The 6,000-nt window shown below is 50.0% G+C and overlaps 1 protein-coding gene across 2 annotated transcripts in view; it reads left to right on the top strand.

Moving 5' to 3' along the window:
• The first annotated feature begins 661 nt into the window (after positions 1–661).
• DTX2 (deltex E3 ubiquitin ligase 2) overlaps positions 662–6,000 on the top strand; it is a 137,375-nt gene continuing 132,036 nt past the window's right edge. For both annotated transcript variants that reach the window (XM_089676580.1, XM_089676579.1), the window contains exon 1: positions 662–779. The gene's annotated coding sequence lies outside the window, so the exon portion shown is untranslated. The remainder of the gene's footprint in view (positions 780–6,000) is intronic.

Here is a 6,000-nt window from a genome sequence, read left to right as displayed (position 1 = left end):
GGTGTCTCGGGACTGTCCATAATTTTCAAGGGTGTCTCGGGGCTGTCCATAATTTTGAAGGGTGCCTCGGGGCTGTCCATAATTTTGAAGGGTGTCTCGGGACTGCCCATAATTTTCAAGGGTGCCTTGGGACTGTTCATTATTTTCAAGGGTGTCTCGGGGCTGTCCATAATTTTCAAGGGTGCCTCGGGGCTGTCCATAATTTTCAACCTGCAGCAGTTTGAAAACATGACTCCCTTTGCCATGGAGCAGACCTTATTCTGATCTGTCTGGAAGCAGCTCTGTTTCTACTGTATACACCTAAAGCTGGAAAGCCCAATAAATAAGAGAAGAAGGAGGATGAAGAGGAGGAGGAGAGAAGTGCTGCCTGTGGACCAGGGGTGGACTGACCATTTGGCCATTCGGGTACTGCCTGAGGGCCCAGGGTCAGTAGGGGGCCCCATGAGATGCCCCTAGTACCTTTCATATGCTTTTTTGGGTATGGTTTGAATGTGGGTGAGGACACAGGGGCCCCATGATCCCCTGCTGTGGACCCAGTTTATGAGATGTCTCTATAGGTGACTAGTGACAGTGCAGTTCTGGTAGCCCCCAGCAGAGTGTGCAGTGCTTTGCTATCAGCCAGGAAGGCGAAGCTGGCGGAAGTTTGATCCGGCGGGGTCCCCGTAGCTCCGTGACATCACAGGGAGTCAGCTCCGAGTAGATCGTACACAGCTGGCAGAGTGCACAGAGCCGGAGGCCGGTAGAGGAGTGTGATCACACACAGGGGACACCCAGCTCAGGTGAGCGATCTGATCGCTGTGTGTGTCATCTAATCTGTCACCCGATCACGTCTCTCTTTAGAATCCACTGACACAAGACGAGAGGGATTGGACCAAAACAGGGGCAGTTGTGCGTGGTATCCAATCAGCTCCTAGCTTCCGCGTGTTCAGCTAAGCATTGAACGTGAAAGGTGGAATCTGATTGGTGTTCAGGCAGTCTTAGTAAACTCGGCGATCGGCTTACTTTGTGCCTGTCCTGATGGTCTGTGTGCTATAAGGGGGGGTTACTGGTTCTGCAGGACTTGTCCTGCCTTGGGGTGCAGTGTAAGGAGGCTGTAGTAGTGTGTCACCTAGGAGCTCTTCCTGCCACTCCTTCCACACACCATGGCTGGTGGTGATGGAGGTGACAGTGCTGAACCCCTTCATGAAGGGGAGACCCCTGTGACAGGCAGTGTGGGAGCTCTGATCTCTCCATAGGAGTCTAGGTATGGAGGAGGAGGAGGGCTCATTTACATTGGAGGGATTGTTTACAGAGGACAATGATCCTGGGAGTGTTCACAAATGGTTTTGTAATGCCAGAACGCTGATGTCAGATGGGCGATTCCCCAGCCGCAGGATTGATTATAGGGGAACTAATCCCTGATTCCCAAAACAAGGACATTCAAGGCATGCTGTGACTGATAACTGTCACTTGTGCTCTCAGCTGAACTGTCACACCATCAAATGGCCGGGGTTGGAGCTGATCACATGTGCAGCACCATGGCAGGTCAGAGGCAAAGATGTCAGCTTCCTTGGCTGTAAAGCAGTGCTCTCCAAACTGCGGCCCTTTGCTTGCTTTTATCTGGCCCCTGGGACACTTATCCTCTCACTGACATCAACAACCGGGCACCCTCTCATTGACACCAACAATGAGGCACTTTTCCTCCCACTAATATCAATGATAGGGCACTATTCCTCCCACTGACACCAACGATGGGGCACTATTCCTCCCACTGACACCGACGATGGGGCACTATTCCTCCCACTGACACCGACGATGGGGCACTATTCCTCCCACTGACACCGACGATGTGGGGCTATTCCTCCCACTGACACCGACGATGTGGGGCTATTCCTCCCACTGACACCGACGATGTGGGGCTATTCCTCCCACTGACACCGACGATGTGGGGCTATTCCTCCCACTGACACCGACGATGTGGGGCTATTCCTCCCACTGACACCGACGATGTGGGGCTATTCCTCCCACTGACACCGACGATGTGGGGCTATTCCTCCCACTGACACCGACGATGTGGGGCTATTCCTCCCACTGACACCGACGATGTGGGGCTATTCCTCCCACTGACACCGACGATGGGGCGCTATTCCTCCCACTGACACCGACGATGGGGCGCTATTCCTCCCACTGACACCGACGATGTGGGGCTATTCCTCCCACTGACACCGACGATGTGGGGCTATTCCTCCCACTGACACCGACGATGTGGGGCTATTCCTCCCACTGACACCGACGATGTGGGGCTATTCCTCCCACTGACACCGACGATGTGGGGCTATTCCTCCCACTGACACCGACGATGTGGGGCTATTCCTCCCACTGACACCGACGATGTGGGGCTATTCCTCCCACTGACACCGACGATGTGGGGCTATTCCTCCCACTGACACCGACGATGTGGGGCTATTCCTCCCACTGACACCGACGATGTGGGGCTATTCCTCCCACTGACACCGACGATGTGGGGCTATTCCTCCCACTGACACCGACGATGTGGGGCTATTCCTCCCACTGACACCGACGATGGGGCGCTATTCCTCCCACTGACACCGACGATGGGGCGCTATTCCTCCCACTGACACCGACGATGGGGCGCTATTCCTCCCACTGACACCGACGATGGGACGCTATTCCTCCCAGTGACACAGACGATGGGGCGCTATTCCTCCCAGTGACACAGACGATGGGGCGCTATTCCTCCCAGTGACACAGACGATGGGGCGCTATTCCTCCCAGTGACACAGACGATGGGGCGCTATTCCTCCCAGTGACACAGACGATGGGGCGCTATTCCTCCCAGTGACACAGACGATGGGGCGCTATTCCTCCCAGTGACACCGACGATGGGGCGCTATTCCTCCCAGTGACACCGACGATGGGGCGCTATTCCTCCCAGTGACACCGACGATGGGGCGCTATTCCTCCCAGTGACACCGACGATGGGGCGCTATTCCTCCCAGTGACACCGACGATGGGGCGCTATTCCTCCCAGTGACACCGACGATGGGGCGCTATTCCTCCCAGTGACACCGACGATGGGGCGCTATTCCTCCCAGTGACACCGACGATGGGGCGCTATTCCTCCCACTGACACCGACGATGGGGCGCTATTCCTCCCAGTGACACCAACGATGGGGCGCTATTCCTCCCAGTGACACCAACGATGGGATGCTATTCCTTCCCCTAATACCAAAGATGCATTGTTTACTCCCACTGATGCCAGGACAATTTCTGATCCCGATGACCACAGTCCTGCCCCCCAATCAACTGAAGGATAGTAAACTGGCCCTTTGTTTAGAAAGGATAGGAGGGTTTAGATCTACTGCCTGTCTGCCCTTATGGAATAACGCCCTGTGACAGATTCATCCAGGACAGGGGTTTGGAGGGGACTAGGGGCTAGCCTTCTACTCGCTGATTATGGCCCATGGAGGAGACTGGGGATTTCATCTGCTTCTGCCAGTCAGAGCATGAGGAAGAGCTCAGTTCAGCCTCTGATCCTATGGAGCGAGCAAATCATTCTCTAATGATGGACAACATGATGATCACGGAGAGCGAGGCTTGGATCAATTCTCTGAATAAAGACTCCCTTCTGGACTGGATGGAAAGGAGTAATATTAAAGGATAAGTTCACCTTTTGGACTAAAATAATAAATGCACTTTTTTTGCAGGTAAAGAAATGTGCATTCATTATTTTTTTCCAAAGGAGCCTGGAAAGCTTTTCACCAGCAGTCAGTAGATTGCTGATGCCATGCAGGTCTCCTGCAGACCTGTCAGAATATCTGCTTGCTGTATGGGATGTACAGTCAAGCAGATATTCTGACAGGAAGCTTGAATGAACTACCATGGCGCTCCACAGCACCGTGGTAATTCATTGAAAACTACAAACCCACCGCCGCTAAGGCTGCCGGGACTTGTAGTTCATTCATTCTCTGAAGTCTGTGAATAAGTGAGGTAGCCATGTGGGCGGAACCCCATACGGCTGTGCTGTTTTCAAATCTGACAGATAGTACGGGGAGACTTCTCCCCGTACTATCGGTCAGAGAGAAGGAGGTGGCGGCCATGGCTGCAGCTATGGTGCATGTTACTAAAAACGTGAGGAACATGTAACATGTTCCCAAAGGTGAACTTATCCTTTGATCTTCTACAGGTTAATGGTCAGAGGAAATATGGGGCCCTCCTGCAGACTGGGTTGGAGAAGCTCCTCCAGTTAGGATAGAAATATTTATCAACAATCTCCTTCAAGAAATCTATGAAGATAAATTAATTCCACTTTTCAGACTGTTGGAATATTGTATGAGTTTTGTCTTATGATGGACAGATTATACAACTAAAATCAAACACCTAAAAGACAGCATGTGTAATGGACTTTGTGTAATCAGGGGTGGGGGTGCCCTGCTGTCTGGGGTGGGCTCCCTGGCTGGCCTAGGTGTCTGGCTGTTGATTAGCTTACTGTTAATTAGATCACTGTTAGCTGTACTGTTTACCGTTTACACTGTTTAGGATAATGTGATCAAGCTCTTGCCTAATCAGTGTGGTATGTTTATCTCAATGTGTAATATTTGTTTTTATTGTTCATGTGGGGACTGCCCCTATTTCTGAAGAGTATAAAAATCTGTATTTCTGTTCAATGAAGTTGTTCCAGTTGCATCTAAGCTAGTGTCATCTAGTCGTGGGTGCAATGCCCGGCTATTAGGGATGCACTGAAATTTTGGAGGCTGACCCATTTCGTCCGAAAACACCCCTTTCAGCCTTAGGCCGAAATGAAATAAAGCACCGATACAGGTGCCAAAAAAACCCTTGCCACCGCCCTTTGCCACTGCTCGGTAGTTCAGCCTTACCTGAGAAACCATTGATCTCAGCACTGGGCATAGAGATGCATGAAGGAAAGATGGCCGCCACACATCTCTATGCCGTTGGAGGATTGGAGCGATGTCACTTCCCATTCCGGTCATTTTTTTGTTTTTTTATGCACTAGATTTTTATCTAATGATTTACATAGCAGAGGAGATATGTGGGGTCTTATTGACCCCATATCTCTCCATAAAGAGGACCTGTCACTAAATATTTCTATCACAAGTGATACATGCATTTCTTGTGAAAAGAATAAAAGTGATTAAAATTTTTTTAAAGGAACAGTGCAAAAAAAAAAAAAAAAAATTAAATAAAAAAAAAAAGAAGTTTAAAGTGCCCCTGTCCCCCCGTGCTCGCACATAGTGGTGAACGCATATGTAGGCCACTCCCACATATGTAAAACGGTGTTCAAACCAAAGTATAAATAAAGGTGCAGTGCTTATATGATCAACAGTATGAATCTAGCAGTCTTATAAAATGGAATCATGTGTAAGGTACACAAAATAAAAGTCCACATAAAAGGTCAGAAGTGAAGTATGATAATGAAGATATCAATTACAGGGGTGATTTCTTCCCAAAGAACTTCTGATGATAAATAAATATATTGCGCACTCACCAGATGCACAAAGTTATTGCGCATTTGAGAAAACAATATCTCAGTAGGTCAACTGAAGCTTCTTAAATCCCATCTGACATGGATTCCTCCCTGGATACCTCGTGGGTGAAAGCAGCTTCTCTCTCCGTTGCAAAGAACTCTGCGGATGGTTGGATTCACAAAGAGTCCAAAAAAGGAGGAGGCCACATAGTGTGATACTGCTTCAAAATTGTATTATCCAGTCACATGTATAATTGTAGGTAAGTAAACCAGAAAGACACTGACCATGTGTAGGCAAGATGGCTGCCGGACCACCACAGGGTCTCAGCAGCGTAACGTCACACCGTTGTAGCTCCCCCCTGATGCGTTTCGTGCTACGCACATACTCATAGGGGGTATGCTATCAACGCTTGACGTCCGTCTGGTTCTATAAATAATGAGAAATGGCGCACAGATGATCGCCTCCGTCATTTTCCCGGCGATTGCGCGCATGCGTGAAACTTGTGAGTCCGTAT

The sequence above is a fragment of the Staurois parvus genome, unplaced genomic scaffold, assembly GCF_062004578.1.
Source record: "Staurois parvus isolate SC_StPar_1 unplaced genomic scaffold, SC_StPar_1.0 ptg000172l, whole genome shotgun sequence".
Classification (NCBI taxonomy): Eukaryota; Metazoa; Chordata; class Amphibia; order Anura; family Ranidae; genus Staurois; species Staurois parvus.
The sequence above is the reverse complement of the archived record's forward strand: the minus strand, read 5'-3'. Positions and strand labels throughout refer to the sequence as shown.